The sequence below is a fragment of the Ambystoma mexicanum genome, chromosome 6q (genome assembly GCF_040938575.1).
Source record: "Ambystoma mexicanum isolate Mex_15411 chromosome 6q, UKY_AmexF1_1, whole genome shotgun sequence".
Lineage (NCBI taxonomy): Eukaryota > Metazoa > Chordata > Amphibia > Caudata > Ambystomatidae > Ambystoma > Ambystoma mexicanum.
In genome coordinates this window covers 949,952,743-949,972,080 of record NC_090937.1, presented here as the reverse complement: position 1 = coordinate 949,972,080, position 19,338 = coordinate 949,952,743, and positions in this window count along the sequence as shown.

The following is a 19,338-nucleotide window of genomic DNA, read 5'->3' as shown; positions in this document are numbered from 1 at the left end:
GAGGGGACTGTCAGACAGTTAGTATAGGACACTCTGGTAGGTTGGAGTGTAAATCTTCTATTGAACCTCTCTGTCAAGTAACGAGGTGCTGCGTTATTAAGGCACTTGAAAGTTAGTAAGGCAGTTTTGTGTCTGATTTTGTCAATGGTGTTGAGCCAGTTGGATTATCTCCTTGCTGTCTCTATTGGTCATTCCTAACGCTGCTCTCAAGGCGTTGTTTTGGAGTATTTGAATTTTCTTAGTGATGTGTTTGTTGGATCCGATATATAGGGCGCTGCAGTAGTCCAATTTAGACAACACAAGTGCTCTTGCCAATGTGGTACAGCTGCTTGTTGAGAGGAAGGGTTTAGCAGATCTAATCAGTTTACATGTGTAGGCCGTATATGATGCCATTACATTTACTTGTTTAGTCAGAGTGAGGCTGGCATCAAGGTGGAAACCTAATGCTTTTACCTCTTTAGCAACCTTGATCGTATTGCCATCCATATCAAAAGAAGTATAGTAGTGGCCAAGTTTGTTAAGGTGTGGTCCCCAGGATGATGAGCTCCATTTTGTCTTCATTCAGGTATAGACCATGGAATGTCATCCATGCCTGGATGATGAGGTTTGTTCTATTCACCAAGGCCAAATCCTGATTATAATCCCCTGTAAGTGGGATGAGAATCTGGGTGTCATCTGCATAGTTAGTGTAGGTGACACCGGCAGTCCAGATCATCAAAGAGGGGCTTGGTAAATATATTATACGTGGTAGGGGATACACCAGACCCCTGGGGAACACCATGTGTGATAGGAGTAGGATCAGCTGCTTCTGATGTGGAGAAGACTATCATAGATTTTTCACTTAAGAAAGATTGAATCCAACCTATAACTTGTTGCGGGAAATGCGCTGCTGACTCAAGGTGGTTGCAGAGGACTTTATGGTCCACCAAGTCAAATGCTGCTGAGTGATCCAGAAGACGTAGTAGGGCACATTTTCCCTGATCTCTCAGCTCATCAATTTGGGCCTTAAGGTCTATGAGTGCTGTTCCGGTCCCATGCTGTGGTCTGAAACCTGAATGCCGGGTGCCGAGGAGTTGGTTTTGCTCCAGGAAGTTCTGAATCTGAAGGTACGCCACCCTATCTAGTATCTTTAGGAGGAAGGGCACCATTGTAATTGGCCTATAGTTTGTAGGTATAGCAGGGTCCAGAGTGTGTTTCTTCACGAGGGGGAGAACCTCTGCTCTGCAGTTAGAAGTTTGGATTGAGAGTATTATTTTTTCGACCTCTAGTATGGAGGCTTCAGTAAAGTTGAAGCGAAGGGCTGGTTTGGGTAATGTGGGTAGATTACCAGCTTGATGGGTTGGTTTTGGTACGTTTAATCTTTTCTTGGCAATTTTTACTTGGAGAGTGGCAATTTTGTCAGTGAATGCTTTCTGTATGCCAGAGCACCAGGTCTTATCTTTAACACAGTCATCGGGTACAGGGATGGGTTCTCTAATTCCTTTAGTATTGTGAAAAGTTCCTTTGTGCCTGAATTGGCTTGCAATATCCTATTATCAAAACTTTCTTTTTTTGCTTGCTGTATTTCAGCTTTGTATTTTGTGGAGATGTTAATAAGGTTGGCTTTGTTCACCTCAGATGGTGTTAGCCTCCAGATCAATTCACTTTTACATTTTCTTTTCTTAGTGTTTTTAGATATGGCATGATCCAAGGCATTAATTGTGCTCTTGGCATACTATTCCTCATTTTTAAGGGACACTAGTGTCAAGAGCCTCTGTCATAACTTTGTTAAATTCGTTCATTAAGGGTGGATGGATCTAGTGAGTATGGTAGTGAGTTTAAAATGGGGTAGCGGTAAGAGTCTGTCGGCTGTTATGTTTTGTTTTATTCCTGGTTAGCATGGGAGGTGCTATGGGTTTATTTTGGGTCAGGTTGACTTTGTCATCTAAGGTGAAAGCTATGAGCAAGTGGTCAGACCAAACCAGTGGGATGATAGTGGTAATGGTATTGTTACAGTTATAGTCAGCCACCCAGTGTTCTGCCATTGTCATGGGTTGGCTGTGTTACTTTGTGGGAGAAACTAAGCTCCGTTAAGACGTTAGCAATGGACATTGCATGTGCATCTTTAGGATCATTGTAGCCCAAGTTCATATCTCCTAGTAGGAATTCTCATGGAGAGGTCCTCCTCAAAGGAACTCATGGGGCCAGGCAGTCTGTATATAAGATATATGATGATAGTTTGGGAATCTGAGATAGCAGCTTGACTGAGAGGGATTCACAAGAGTTCACGCGCACCGGTAATGCTAATCTCATTGCTAGGCTAGATTTAGCTATAATTGCTAAACCTCCTCCACGGGGAAGAGTGAGATGGGGTAGTTGAGGTTTGACAAGATAGAGTGAGGTGGTGGTAGTGTGGGACTGTGACAAAGAAGAATGATGTGGCGGCAGTGCAGGACTGTGACGAGGAAAAGTGGGTTGGTGGTAGTGGTGGAATGTGATGAGAAAGAGTGAGGTGGTGGTATTGGGGTATTGTGATGAGTGCTAGGGAGAATTCGCAAAAATGTGCTACTTTTCTGGATTTTGAGGACTTGATTTTTTTTAACCTGCAGAGAGTGAGACCCTTTTTCTCACTCTCTCATGTATTTTACTGTGATTTTTTACATTGTGTTTCTTTTTGGTTTTAGAGTCTAACCAACTCCATAGGCATCATATTTAACAATTGTGTGCAGTGCACAGGGAAGTCTTTCAGATTTCCCAAGGTTTAAATACCTTCTCTGGGATCAACTACTGTTTCACAGAGCAGTGGGGTGAAATTGACTTCACTTAGTCCTATAAAATTATAGACACAGCACACACTACTTTACAAAAGAGTTCTAGAGGGGTTGCTTAGCATCCCCTATGTCTAGGTACTCATGTAGCATTCATATGCTACCCTTTCCTCTTAGAAAGGCTGTTGGCAGTGGTTTTACAATAAACTACCATGATTTACCCCGACTACAAACTGTCCACAGCTCCGGTAACGTTAAATCACGGGAGCCATGTTTTTCAAAATGGCGCTGAGCCTCCTTTGTTAAAATGGTACCTGGTCTCCTTTTTTCACCATTTCTTTGTGGAAAGGTCCTTCTCTAGATTTTCTCTGTGTGCCAAACCAGGTTTTTGTTCATTCGCCTTTGGCAGGCGTCAGAGTGAAACCTGCCTCTGGCTCCAGAGTGTCTGCGGTAGGCAGGAAATGAGGGAGGTGCCCGAAACTCCCTGTGCTTAGTCTCCTAGGAGACCCAAATGCACTCTGTAACGATTGGCTGGCTGACCATCCGGCAAGGACAGCTACGTGCATGGCAGCTAGATTGGAGTGAGTGAGAGAGCACTGAATAAAAGGCGAGTCTTTTGGCTTGGAAGGCAGAGTCGACCACTGGACGAAGGAACCGAAGAAGAGCTTGAAGAGGACAGCTGCTGCAACTCCTGGACTGTTTAGTTTGCCAGGTGAAGCCCTGCTGCAGGTTCCAAATCTCCAAGTTCGCATCGAAACAGAAGCCCTGCAAGGACGACTTCTGCCTTTGAGTTGGTGGGACCAATCAACTCTCAGGTAAATCACCTGGACACCAATCTCAGAGCTGGTTGCATTTCCTCAGAGTGTTGCAGGAAACCGTAGAGCCATTAAGAGGGACACCAGATTGTGTGCGTTGCTTGTAAACTGGCCGAAAGCTTTTGGAAGTTCCTCCGGACTCCCACGAAAAAGGACTGACCAAGCCTGACCCCCCTCAGTTGAGTGTGGGACCACAGATGTGAGGAAAGTCCACCTTGACAGCCAGGAAGCCGCACTTATTGCTATTTGCTGTACGGCAAGGAACTGAAACGTAAAACAGCCACTGAGAGTGAAGTTTGGCAGTTGCCAGATTTGATGGTGCCAATACAGTGCAGGAGTTTCCCAACATCCTCCCTCTTGTCCCCACGACTGACGCACAGGAACAATGAGATCTGCAAAACTGTACAGGAACAGACGTCTTCAGCTGCATCTACTAAGGTACTGTAAAACTAGCCTAAGAGAACTTACCTCTTACTGTGGAAGTGATTGTAACTTCTGCAACTCACAAGTCTAATCAGCTTGATGCCCTGCATTTGGTTCTTCTTTTTATCAAAGACTCCTATGAACTTGTGCAAAGACTTTTCTCTTTACTCACCTGAAGTACTGCATCCTATACAAAGACTTTTGCCCATTGACTTTGTCTTAGACTATTGAACTGAATGACTCTTCTCTTGTTATCTGAAAGTATTTGTCCTGCTTAAGAAAATTTGTAATTTCTTGTGTTCTAATAACCTTTGACTTTTACCAACTATTTAAGAGTGTTCTGAATAGAAAAAGTAAGATATTAATGTCCCCAGCACCCTTGCTACTGAAGTCACCTGTGGGTGTAGGTTGTGACTGTGGGACATTCCAAAAGGGTTTTGTCTGATTCAGAAACTCAGAGTGTACAGTATTGAGGTATATTTGTGTGCTACTATTCTATTGCTCTCTTCTGAATAAGGATGTATAACTGACTGATAAATGCATTATTAATTGTTTATGTAAGAAACCTTGAGTGTAAGAATTTATTTGCATACCTGTAACTGTGAAAGTTTGTGTAACTCCGCTACAGCTCACATTTCCCCTCTAGAGATAAGCCTGGCTGCTCAACACACTGCCAGAACTGTGTAGTACAAGCTTATACCAAAGGTTTGGTTGCATATACCTGGAGTCATAGTTGTTTGTTTTGTTCCCATAAGGTACTGCATTCAAACTTTCCCTAACAATGAGGAAGAATGAATTGGGGGTATTGGTATAATTGTGAGGAAGAGGGAGTTGGTAATAGTGGGGGACTGCGATGAGAAAGAGCGATGTGGCATTGGGGACTATGACAAGGAAAAGTTGAGAGGGAGAATGAGTTGGTGGTAGGCGAGGAGTGTGATGAGGAAGAGTGAGTTGCTCGAAGCGGGGGTCTGTGATGAGGAAGAGTGAGACCCTGTTATTTTACATTCAGACACTTTGTTTCCGTCTGTACGTAACGTGCAAATGCATTCGGGTGCAGAAGACACGTGGTGCCTGATCCACAAAACGTATTCTTTCTTCTGGCTCTTCGTAACAGAGAAATTAAAAATAGCTATAGCCTACATGTTCTTAAAATAAGTGGAATGGTTTTCAAATTGAGGCTGTAGAAGAAATGACCGTCCAATTTGGAGAGAGATATGCTGAGATGGTGGTGTCGAATAAAGAACGCGTTCAAACGACACGATGATAAGAAGATAGATACGTTTTTCTCTTAGGTTTTGTGTCCATAAAGGCAAACTACTCTGTAATTAATAGTTTGAGAGGGTGTGCACGGCATAAACCACACTACGGTTCGTTTCAGTCAATTTTCTTAAAAGCAGTTGCTTAGTTTTCATGTGTTTTTTATATGGAAGCGATCCCATTACCTCTCCCGGTTCTAGCACTGTCAAAAATCATTATTAATGTCATCAGCAACATGTGCAAATGAACGTGAAGATATTCATGTATGCATTAATTTTGCTCAAGGTATGAACCCAATAAGTACTATTTGAATGTATAAACTCGTAATAGAAAATGACAAGAACAAAAGATACCTTGTATCACAGCAGACCCTAATGAGCTAATTGTTTTAGATTTCTATAGAGCGGGAATCTCTTAAAAAAAAAAAAAGTAGGAGTACATTAAATTGGAGGTGACGCTTACAACGAATATCGTTAATTATCCAGACACTTATTTATCCTCGGTGGAGTCCGGTCGGAAAATGAGCCCACTATCAGGGGAAAGTGTAAACGTGTCTTTAATTTGCACGATACCATCTAGACGTTACTGACCTCTTTACAGAGGTACTTTATCTACCTATATGTCACTGTTTATGACTGGGTATGTTCGTCATTGCAGTTTCTGAGCATGCATTTTTTGCAAGTTCACATCTACTTCTCGCCAGCCAAATATCAATGTGTCGTATTTTTTTCATTCTTTTTAGTCTGACACGGTTGAATGTTTATAGAACAGGTGTCCATCCACAGCTCACATCCACGAATTGAGCACCTACATGTAAAAGCAAATTCTATAGGGATTATCAAGGTGCTGATTCTTACCATGATCAATTTCCTCATAATTCTCCAACTAATCTCTTTTAAACCAAATCCTCTTCCATTCTCTGAACAATGAAAGGATTATACGCATTATCACTTAACTTTCTCCTGAGGCTAACCAATGTAATTACTCTTCGTGCTTCTTTGCAAACTTCCAGTCAGCAGAAACAGTACAACACTGCAGCATTATTCCTTCTGCACAATCCCTACAAATTTCCGGTTATACTGTCTGTGCATTGTGGGGATCCAGAAGGAGGAGTCGGAAGCGCATTTGATGTTTCGACATTATTATTATTAATAATGAACTGCCTACTTTGCCCTCTATGTGTTTTTCCCTTCCTAACCAAACTAATTTATGGGATGCATCATGCGTCAGAAGTCCAAAACCAAAAATGTCCTCCGTCCAACAACGTAAGCCTATCTGGCCCAACCAATTGGAACTAATCACTAAATAAGGCAGCTTCACTTTAGCTAGCTCTCTCGGCGTTATCTCAGGCTTTCAAGATACAACAGTTCTCTTAAATATTCTGTATTTCTTCTTTTTAATCTGGGTTCCGTAAACCTCACTGAGGAGTTTTTGTAGTTCTTGGTATATGTTTAAAATTCTGGTCTTTGGGACCTCTTGGGATGTTGCATCTCTCTTTCTTGTACACTCGTTCTGCTGTTACAGTGAAGTCACTCATGATGCCATAAATTATGTCACATGTGATATCATCAGTGATGTTATTGTTGACGTCATCAGGGAGTTTATGGGCTGCACAATGCGGGCCTCTTAGTTAAGATGGCATAGCTTCCAGAACCTGCCAAATTTCAGGGATTTTGTTGCATTAAGTCAGCACCTTAAAGTCACTTCAACTAAATGTTTTCTCTACATTTCAATGGTTTTGTTGCACGGAAGTTATTCACCTTAACTGTCGCCTAGCTAAAATATTTTCAGTGGCCTAGGTGTTTTGTTATGCTATACCTCCCACTATCTGTAACTCCGTTGTTTTCTGATATGATATTCTCATATCATTTCTTAGGAATATCTTTTCTTGAGCTATACAACATCAGGTCTATAAAGTACTACACCTTTTCTTCTGTCCACTATATAAGAAGGGATTAGTACTGTGATGAGGAAGGGGGTCAATGTGGAACTCTGAATAGGAAGACTGAAGTTGTGTTGTTGAGGACTGCGACAAGGAAGAGTGAGATGGGGTAGTTGCGGACTGATGAGATAGAGTGAGGTGATGGTAGTGAGGGACTGTGATGAAGAAGAGGGATGTGGCGGCAGTGCGGGACTGTGTTGGGGAAGAGTGAATTGTTGTGGGGACCTGTGATGAGGAAGACTGAAGTTAAGTAGTTGGGGACTGCAATGAGGAAGAGTGTGGTGGGGTAGTTGGGGACTGTAACAAGAAAGAATGAGGTGCAGTAGTTGGGGACTGACGAGATTGAGAGAGGTGGCGGTAGTGAGGGACTGTGATGAGGAAGAATGATGTGGTTGCAGTGGGGGAATGTGATGAGGAAGACTGAGGTGGTGGGATTGGGGTATTGTGACAAGGACAAATGAATTTGTGGTATGGGGCTACTATCATGGGGAAGAGGGAGTTGGTGATAGTGGGGAGCTGTAATGAGGGAGATTGAGTTAGTGGTAGTGAACGAGTGTGATGAGGAACAGTGAGTTGCAGGAAATGTTATTTGTGATGAGGAAGAGTGAGATTGTGCTAATAGGATGCTGTGAAGAGGAAGAGTGATTTGCGTGAAGTGGGGGACTGTGATTAGGAAGAGATGTGGTGGTAGTGTTGGACTGTGAAGAGGAAGAGTGAGTTGGTGGTAGTGGGGTACTATGACAGGGAAGATTGGGGTGGCAGTAGAAGGAAACTGCGATGAGAAAGAGGGAGGTGGTGGTACTGCAGGTCTGTGATGAGGAAGAGTCAAGCAGTGGTAGTGGGGTACTGTGATGAGTCAGAGTCATTTGATGGTATTGGGATACTATGACGAGGAAGAGTGGGTTGGTGGTAGTGGGGTACTGCATCTAGGAAGAGTGAGTTGGTGGTGGTAAGATAATGTGATGCGAAGGAGTGATGTGGTTGTAGGGTGTTTGAAGTTTGGTACTGTGGAGAGGAACAGTAAATTAGTGGTCATGGCGTACTGTGCTGAAGAAGATGGTTTTGGTATGTAGGTAAGATTACTGTTTGGTACTGAGACAAGGCAGAGAGATGTAGAATTTCATATTGGCTTACTTAATAGGTACTGTGACGAAAAAGAGGCACATACAATCATGTAGATATCTTCTCTGCTGACGTCCAGTGTGAATTGAGAATTTAACTGTTAAGTCACATGAAATTCTTGTCCAATCAAAACATGACATAGCAAACAAGCATTAGCTTCCTGCGTTCTTTTGTTAATCACTTTCCATTGAACTAATTAAGCATGTATAAGCATGTTTAACACATTTAAAATCCCATAGACACTAACAGCCCTCTAATGCACCCATCCCACCTATTTTAAGTTAATTTAGGACGCAATCCCTGTAATCATTTTATATTAAACACATACAGTTTGTTTCCTAAACTAAATTAAAATACCCCTCTTCCCCTTACTAGACATCACAATGATTGCCTCATCTCAATATATAATAGTTTTGAAGTATTTACTTATTTTTTTATTTTTGCCATTTGTGACGATTCTGGAACTCTGAAAATGGCACACACACAAATAAATCCACTACCCCCAAGTTCCAAACCACCCTTTCTAACACTGCCCACATACTCCATTGCCCCAAAACTGCCTACTTGATCCCCTTATATCATTTTAGGGCACTTTCCAAAATCTATTCCAGAACTTGTTTCTCAAATCGGGTAACAGCGTATTTTCAGAAATAAGGTTTGGCACCAGCACCCTACTTTGCGCTAAATGTTTTAAACAAAGCTACTGGAGAAATATACACCAACCAACAAAGGATTTCCTTCAATCGCTTTGTGTCCGACTTATGTGGAGCAAATCTGTGCAGCGTTTTTGAGTTTGGGTGCTTGCGCAAAAATGTGACATTTTCCCCATGGGAAAAGGAATGGAAAAGGTAAAAACACACCTTTTATGACCCTTTGAAGCGTTTGAACCGTATGACGGATAATTATAATATGTTTCAGCTGTGGGGAACCTCTGCCCCAGATAAGGAATCTCAAATGTTGTGCTGATCCATCCTACAACTTAAACGTTATCAATCAAAGCATTCTCACATGTACTACGGATACTAGGTTTCACTGTAACTATATGGTGGCCGGCGCCGCCCTATAATATATATATATATATATATATATCATTTTATACGTGTCTGTCACCACCATAGTCTATCAGTAACTCAGATAGTTCTGAGAGTGGTACATTGTGCACTGTCAAGGGTAGCTGGAAGTTGTAGTGGCAGAAAATAGAAAAGAACAACAGAGTAGAGTAAGAAGATCAGGTAAAGTAAATTAAAAAACGTGAACGATTTGTCCAGCTATGAAAAGATGAGGGCTAGGGATAAATGCGCGCCTGTAGAGGGAGTATAGAATTATTAAAACATAGTGATCCGAAAAGAGCAAATTCGGAATGTTACTGCAACCAATTGTGTAACCGTGGAAGTATTTTTCAGTATGTTACAAAGAAGTACTAAAAGTAGTCAGTGAATGATTGGGCTATAGACTTGAGATGTTTACAAACATACCCCTGAAGCCAGGAGGGTTGCTTTCCGGTAGGTACTATCATAACACGGCAGACCCTGGAGAGATAAATCTGGTATTGGAAAAATGACTAAGAAGTGACAGTGCCCAGAGTGGACATTGTGCACTGTGAATGAGGTCATCACAAACTATTAGAACAATCAGGTATTTCGGCAATCCTTTTGAGTGCCATACTTGCATGGCCATATATTGAGGGATGGGTGCAGTATGCTTGGCATGGGAAATATTCTGATTATAGTGTCATAGATTGTCTGAGAGTGCACTGTCTGCACAGCTCTAGGTTCTTTGTTTGGTGCTGCCTCTGTGACTTAACTGTCACCACCTATGGTAATGGCATGCCTGCTGGTTGTCTAGCACGTTATGCCATAGTAAATCCACCACACTGGGAATGAGCGACCTGAGGAGGGTCTGAGTCTGCAGGACAACATCTTGAGCCCCACTGTGCCTAAAAGCTGCAATGGAGGACCCCTCAGATACAAATGGCCAGTTCTATGGTAGGGGGATTAGAGGGTGACTAAAGGCACTTCCTTGTAAGATTGGCCTTCAGTGTGTAAGATGTGTACTGGGAATACAGCCAATGTTTGAGACAGAGCAGTCATTGGGATCTACCAGAACTCTATTGGGATTCCTGAGTGTTTGTTGTGACTGACATGAACCGGAGACCATTGCTTGGATCCAGTGATAATAGCCACATCCTCTTTTCAATATCGTCCCTGAGCTGTACTTGCTTAGTTAGATTAAGAATAATCCCATATAAATTTAGGAAAAGATTGCTTTTGTACAAACTGCTTTCTGTGCATCAGTGAATTGGATAAACAAAATTGTGGGAGAGTGAGGTGGGAGAGGGAAGGAATAGTAGGAGGAGCAGGAGGAGGGTACTCAGCATCCATGTGCCAAAGTCACTTGCCCATTGTCAGAATTTAGGCTGATCCCTGTAAGTGGTTTAGGTATATTACAAAGAATCAATTGGCCATCAATGCTGTGTGTTTGGCTGGATTTCCAATTATGCTGGAAATGGGTAGGACGAATCAGAGATATGAAGCTCATAGTTGAGAAAATTAGATTGAAACACAAATTAATTTGCTCCACAACAGGCTCCCAGAAAACACTGCTTTCACACAGTCAGAAGAAATAGTGATCTACTAGCTGATTCACTGGGAAACACCTCACACATCTATTAAAAACACAGGTGAGTGTTTTAAACCCTGTCAAAACAAAAATGAATTTGTGCCAACACTTCTTCATAGACTTTATCCAGCAACAAGAGAAATGGGGATCCAAAGCTCTCAAGGTTCCCAGCTCCACGCATGATGAAAAAGCAATCAAATTCCATTTTGCCCAGAGTTTGTAGTTATAATTTTAAAATCAAATAGACAAAAAGTCCCAGAATACACTAAAAACAGCACTGCATGGTTTTCTCACCAATGAAACAAGTTAACCAGAGAACCTTGGGGATCTGAGCAATAGATACACTTAGAAATCCAAATTGCATCAACAATTGCCAAAACACAAACAATCTCTGGAGGAAGAGATGTATCACATTACATATCATTTGAAAATAACTTAGTCACTGCTGGTATGGTCTAAAATATCAAAGGCAGCTTGATCCATCAATTAAAACAAATAATCAGTTCATTACATAATATGAGTGAGGCATGTTATGTTAAAGGTTGCATACTGCTTACTGTTTCCACCTGTGTGGTCTATTGGTGCTGTGGTGGATTTGTAATGTAAGGGTATGTTAGTTGGATTGAGCAGGACAAAAAACAAGAGAGCTGTGATGTGCAGTTGGCAGCTTCAGTTTGGATAGACCGGTCACTGAGTGTAAGTATGTTTTTTTGGTTGGTGGCCGTTTTGTGGTGTTGGGCAGGTTTGTGTGGTTTGTTTCATGGTTGCAGTGTTGTGAAGTAGGTGCGGTTTGTGGTGCTGTAGAGGTATGGTTGTGTTTAGTTCAGAGTATGAGAGGTGTATGCAGAAGAGTGAGATTTTAGTGAGGTTTGTTAGTGGCAGTACATTTCCTATGCAGAATGCGAAGGATGACTATCTCACACCACTGGGGGAAAAGCAAAATATCACTATCTCATACATTTGGGAAAGTTGTGAAAAGAGATTACCAAACACGATTAGGGTAAATGCAGAATTTTACTACCTCAGAGTTGGGAGAATGGGTTGAAAGCAATAGATGGCTGACAAACACAGGTGGGCAAAATCGGAGATTTGGCTTACTAGCACAATTGGGCTATATGCAAGATATGGCTGATAGCACAATTGGGCTTAATGCACAATATGGCTGACTGACAATATTGGTCTATGTTCTAGTAGGTAATAAGAGTGTTGGGGCTTTTCTGGAGCATATCAAAGGCTGTACTCCCCGCCCAGACCACACTTAATTTATGTGTCGCTGCTGGTTGACTGCAGCAGGCTTAACGGGTTTACACAGCAAACACAGCAAACACAGACTGGTGCTGCTTCTCCGGGAGCTGCCCTTTGCCTTGGGGCCCTTAGCCAAGGACTGCCGAGGCATAGGCAGCCCTGGGACGTTTTCTTTAAAGGGCCAGATGGACCAATCCAATCCATGCTCTGTGGACAGGAGATGGGCTGCGGAAGGCGGAGTTGGGTGCGCGCTGGTTGGGAGGCAATGAACAAAGTAGGTAGAAGCTCCATGGATCAGAGGGAGAGTAAAGTAAACAAATACATAAAGTTACAGGCAAAAACAGATAATTGCAGTCAGCTCACCCGAGGGTCTGTACGCAGACCTGAGTAATCAAGAAGCAGGCCTAGGGTCTGTGTGGACCGGAATACTCCATTTGGTGATTCCAAACCTGTCTTGAAAATGCACACGGCCCAATTTGTGCTCTGTCAGAGGGAGGTTGGATGCAGGAGGCATGATTGGGTACAGGCTGGCTGGGAGGTAGTGGAACGAGTAGATAGAAGCAACATGGAGCAGAGGCAGAATAAGGTAAAAGAAATACATAAAGTTACCGACAAGAAGGCAGCCCTGAACAATCAGGAAGTGGTCCTATGGTTGGAATACACCAGCTGGTGATTCCAAACTCATGTGGAAAACACACACTGATCAATCCATGCTCTGTGGGAGGGGGATGGTCTCCGGGATACAGGACTAGGAATGGCTGGGAGGCAGTGAAAGGAGTGGATAGAAACTCTATAGAGCAGAGGGGTGTAAGCAGGCCTGAGGTCTGTGCGTGCCGGAATTTACCATCTAGTTATTCCAAACCCATGTGGAAAACAAACATGGATCAATCTGTGCTTTCTGGGTGGAAAGTGGGCTGCGGGATGCACAATTGGGTCCGGGCTGGCAGAGAGGTAGTGAAAAGATTAGAAAAAACAAAAACAAAATAATATAATTAGCCTGAAGTTCATGATGGCTTCACAATGCTACTAGATAATGCTTGAAAATATTGGTGCATCACAGCACTTTATAAAGCATGTTTTCTTTCTGAGCCATTGAATTGTCTTACTACATTGAAAGCTCTAACGATCTTTAGATACCACTAAGTAATGACTAATGCATTTGACACTTCTTTGTCTAGCTCTATACTCGGGCCATAGAGTGGCTGACAGAAAGAAAGGATCACGTCCCTAGGAACCATAGAGTCTACACCAAACCAATCATGCCTATAGATACAATGTGTTAATTACATGAACAAGGCATACTTTTTTCACTTTCCTCTGCTGAATTGTATGCCTTGAATAATAACTGGAATTTTACAAGCACTGTAAGAAGCAGCCTTGGAGTTTTTATTTCATCTGCAGTTTACGGAGAGTCATTTGGAGTGCAGGTCCCCACCACTCCCATATGCGTTGTGTGGGATGTTTTAACCCATTCTGCTCTGCCCTGCAGCATCACTGTGTTCTGGTGGCACCAGAATCAGCAAAATGCCAGCGAAAACCCCATGCACGCCAAAACGTAAAGAAATTGCGCTCTACCAATCACAAAAATATGGCTGCCAAATCTACCTTGCCTGTGTCAGTGGTGGAATGGAGACCTCACTGCTGAAACGTGCAACTGGGCTGCCCACCAAGTAAAAATGGAAACTGCATGAAAGGCAGTGCTTTACTGAAGAAAACCCAGAAATTATTCATAAATCCCTTTTGCCTGGTTGCTAAAAATACAAAATGCTGGTCAAAAACACCACAAAACATCCAATAACCTTGCTGGATGTTACCCGTCACCTCCTTTAAGAAATCATTATGAACCTACAATGTCATGGAAAGCGGAATCTGTCATCAAAATATCAACAGTAAAACGTGTGCCTTCCTGTGAAAATCTGTCAAAATAAGAGCACAGTACCAGCGGCCGCCTGTATGACAGCTGTCATTAGTTTACATCAGAAGTTTGAACTTGTGCAATTGAAATCAAATGCCTGGAAATTAAGTGACCTGTTATTAAGAGGAATCTAGGTTGTAACTATTTAATTTCCATGGTTTAGAAGCTGGAATAAGAGTTCTAGCTGCTTGTGTGAAAATTGCAAGTTTTGTTCTAAACCAAGAAAAATTTAAGAAAATGACATTGAATTTGAGGTGAACTCAAAGCCACCCAAACCAGTTTCACAGCTTTCCCCCAACAAAAGGCATCTCTCTCCTGCTTCCCACCAAGGCCAGGAAGTCATACCTTTGTGAGAATTAAATCATGGGAGGAGATCTTGGGCTGCACCAGAAGGGGACAATGGACCTTCCTTGGCTGAAAGGATATGCAGATTGTGAAGTGTCAAGAGTGGCCTCTCCCTGAAGGAAGGGGGTGAATTGCTTTAGACCTGCCAGCAGGAAAAGGAGGCTGGGACACACAGTCACTTGTGGATTCACAAGTACAGAAAGAATATTTTTGAAAAAAACTGATAAAGGACTGTGCGAATTTGTAAAAATTCTAGAATTAATATCATTGTTAATGTGATTTTTGGGTGCACATTTAAAAAGATGCCAGAACTCAATGTTCTGGGAAGGCAAAGTGAAAATTCAGGTTTTGCAGCAAATGTATTTATGTCAGAAGCATGAAACTTCACACACTTATGCCCATAGATAATGTGCACATATGTACCAATGTTTGGACAAATTAGACATTGTGGCCCGGACAAAAAGTGTGAAAATCTGTCGAATCCAGATCCAAGATCCCACAGCAACGGGGCTCGGAAGAGGGTTTGCTCCACAAAATATGTGATCTATGTATGTTATTGGTATAAAGATTGCACACATGTAAATAGGTATTATACCAAAAGTATATTTCATGTTCAAAAGGCAAAGGGGAGGATGTTTTGCCTCATAAAACCACATCATCATGTGACACACTGTTTTCTCCTCCAATCAAGGTAGAGAGCGGATTCCAGCCAATTGCCTACCTAGGGTGTGCGCTTATAATAATTCAGCATACACGCCCCTTTATTAAATGAATACATAGAGACAGCTGATAGCTTAGACACACACACACACACAGATTCACCCACAAACCGACTGCTGGCGGAGCACCCTGCCAGAGGACCGACATCTCCCTTGCTCCAGACTCCAGAAACGTGGCAAGCAGAAAGGGCCATTTGCATAGCTGTACCATGCTCAGCTTGGCCTTGAAAATTCCAAGAACCAGAATTTACCCCAAACCTCTAAGGGGAACCAAAGAACAGCCTGGCTGTGCTTTCCTGCTTTCCTGCTAAGAAGTATTGCCAAAATCTAAAGACCCAACTGAGTAGATCCATGCTGTGACCAGATAGCTGTGAACCAGAGCCATTGCAGATCCAGTCCAGTCCTACCATGCAGTGACCAGAGTGCCTTGCTGATTGCAGACCAGAGCACCTTGCTATCCAGTCCGGTGTGCCCAGCAAAATTCCTGCCCAGAAATCCTGACTGCCTACCTGAATCCCTGACGGTTCTGTCCAAACCTATGTAGTGAGTATCCTTACTATAGGACTGTCACTAGCATATGTACTGTCCATAGTCACCCCTATCCAAACTCATACTCTATTATATCCAGAGCTGCATTGTTAGAATAGTTTTGAACTGCCTGACTCTCTATCTCATTCCTATTAACTCCTGTACTAGTAGTGTTAAACCGATCTTTGAGCTGATATATATTCCATATGAAGAAGGCGAGCGTCTCGGCAGGCAAAAACCATCCAGAGACGTCCTGGGCTGGTGGTTGTGCTGTCATGTAGTTTGTTTCTTCATAATCCTTCCCTAGTGTCAAGAAATCTTGTTTGTATTTTTAAAAGCGCATCCTTGTTTTACAATTTGCATCTATCTGAAAAAAACGACCTCCACGAAAATGTCTATAACTTCTTCAATTTTCATGCTAGAAACGAAATCCTGTCTGCTTGTAGCTAACATCCTAAGCTTTCCAGAGAACCCAAAATTGCATCTCAAATCCTTATAGTTCTCCCGCGATCACGATTACAGCGCGTGGAAAAGTTTGCAGCAAATTTTTCGTTTTGGCAAAATCTATAACATATAAAATAGCTTTATATGCACCCGACCTCAAATTTAAGTTTTTCCATTGCTCATTACTCTCAAATCATTGCTAGTTTGTTTGTTTGTTTGTTTATTTATTTATAATGCGCTCCAGACCCTTAGGTTACCGGGCGCAGCAACAAGTATATGCGAGACCTACAATGTTACAATGTTATATGAATGAATTTACAATATTACAAAATTACTTGAATGTACAAAATAACAGTTGCCGTATTTACAAGAATGTACAGTTAACAATATACAGAGTTAGCAGTTATAAACATAAGGGTTACTATCGCATCAGGGTGCATTGAGTAGGGCTACACTTGTGAAGGTTCAGGTTTCTAGTCGTTGTTAGCGTTAATATGTTTGATGAAGTTCCTTCTGAAGTGAGGGAAGGGTTGGTCAACTCTTAGGTTGGGTGGCAAGGCGTTCCACAAGTTAGCAGCTCTCACAGGGAAGCTAGCACCACCAATTTTGGCAAGTCTAAATCTGTGTACTACCAAGCAATTGGAGTTGGCGAGTCTCATGGGTCTATTAGAAGTTTTTCTATTTATTTTGTCCGTCAAGTAACTAGGAGCAGCATTGTTTAAGGCCTTATGGGTCAATGAGATCATTTTTAGGTGGATTTTATTATCCGTGGAGAGCCATTATTGTTGCCGCCTAATCGAGGAGATATGCTCCCTCTTCTTTATGCCTAATGTGGCTCTAAGAGCATTATTTTGTAGAGTTTGGAGTCTTTGGGTAGTGGCTTTATTGGCACCACTGTATAGGGCATTACAGTAGTCGAGTCGGGATAAAATTAAGGCTCTAGCCAAGATTAGACAACTGGTATTGGACAGGAAGGGCTTGCCTGCTCTTATCAATTTACAGGTGTAGGCAGTAGTGGAAGCTAGGGAGTTGACCTGTTTAGTGAAAGACAGGGTAGAGTCGAGGTAAAAAAAAAGTGTTTTTACTTCCCTCGAGACTTTGATGACATTTCTATCTATGCTGAAAGCTGAGTAGTCCTGGCCCAATTTGTTAATATTGGCTTGTGTGCTCAGAATGATCAACTCTGTCTTATCATCATTCAGACAGAGACCGTGAGTAGCCATCCATGCCTGAATGATGAGATACACTCTGTTCACCAACTCCCTGTCCTTGCTATGATCCCCAGAAAGTGGGAAGAGAATCTGTGTATCATCTGCATAGTTGGTGTAGGTGATACTGAGATTGTCCAAATCATCGAACACAGGTTTGGTGAATATATTGTAAAGAGTCGGGGAGACGCAGGATCCCTGAGGGACTCCACAAGTGATGGGTATGGGGTCTGCTGCTGCCGATGGGGAATAGACTCTCATAGTTCTCTCATTCAGAAAGGATTCTATCCAACTGATAGCTTGGGTGGAGAAGTGAGCGGCAGAGTCCAAATGTCTACAGAGGACCTTGTGGTCCACAAGGTCAAACGCAGCTGAGAGATCTAGTAGGAGGAGGAAGGCTGTCTTACCGTGATCTCTCAGTTTGTCTATTTGGTGCTTTAAGTCAATAAGGGCTGTTTCCGTTCCATGTAGTGGGCGGAAGCCAGATTGTCTAGATCCTAGTAGTCTGTGCAGTTCAAGGTAATTTTGAATCTGTATGTAGGCCACTTTGTCCAGGATCTTCGACAGAAATGGAAATGTGGTGATTGGACGGTAGTTAGTAGGGATAAGAGGGTCTAGAGTTTGCTTTTTGAGCACCCAAGATTGTTTTAAATTGGCTGGGATGATGCCTGTGGAGAAGGATGCGTTGACAAGTTTGGAGATAAATGGTGATAAATCTCTGGCAGCGTCTTTTATTAACTGTGCAGGGCAGATGTCACCTTTGCAATTAGATGGTTTGAGGGTAAGGATGATTTTTTCAATCTCTAGTGTGATGGTTTTGGTGAAAGAAAATTTGGTAGATTGGGGCATGTGGGTAGCCTTAGGTGGTGACAGAGTAGGAAGGTTGAGCGAATCTTTTTTCAGTTGAATTTTATTTTGGAGGGTGTTAATTTTATTAGTTAGAGCATGTTGGATGTCAGTGCACCAGGCCTGATCTTTAGTACAAGTGTCTGGTATGGCAATAGGTGACTCAAGTTCCTTCAGTATGGAAAAGAGTTCCTTCATACTTGATTTAGAGTTGGCGATGCAATCATTGTATGAATTCCTCTTAGCCAGACAAACTGCATTTTTGTATTGACGGGAAATAGATGTTAGGTTGGCCTTGTTCTCAGCATTTGAACATAGTTTCCAGTTAGATTCATATTTTCTCTTGGGGAGGCCTAGGGCCTTAAATTCGGGAGTAAACCATTTATTTAGATGGACTTTGGGTTTACTTGTGCGCATTTTAAGTGGGGCAATTTTGTCCATAGTATCAGTCATGATTTTGTTCTACTCATGAACTAATGTGCTGGGGTCTAAATTGTCAGGCAATGCATTTAAAGTTGGAAGAATAGCGGGTATGACATTGTCTATTGTCATATTCTTTTTGTTTCTTGTTGGGCATGAAAGTGCCATGGGGACGACTGTAGAGGATGGTTGGGCGGTTAGGAGATTGAAGGACACTAGTGAGTGGTCAGACCATGATAGTGCCGAGATAGATGTACTAACTGCTGTACAGTTTGAGTCAGCGACCCAGTCTAATATTCTACCTTTCGTATGAGTGGGATTGTTGACTTTTTGGGAGAAACCTAGGGAGTTGATAGCGTGTGCAATAGTTACGGCGTGCGCACCTGTTTGGTCATTAAATCCTAGGTTAAAATCCCCTAATACCAGCAGTTGTGAAGTGGTTTTAGCATTGAGGGTTAGTAGCTTGTGCAGATCCTCTTCGAAGGTCCCAAGTGGACCTGGAGGTCTATAGATTAGGTGAATGGTTAGGGATTGATTATTGTTTATGAGGAGTTTTGCAGTGAGGGCTTCACAGGATTGTAGCGTTTGGGCAGGGGCTACTCTTACCGAAAGACTCGATTTGGAGATGATGGCAATTCCGCCTCCGCGGGAGCCCTCTCGGTCTTGCCTACATATAGTGTAACCGTCAGGGATGGCTAGCGTAAGTGAAGGGCCTGCTGCCTGGTGTAGCCAGGTTTCGGTTA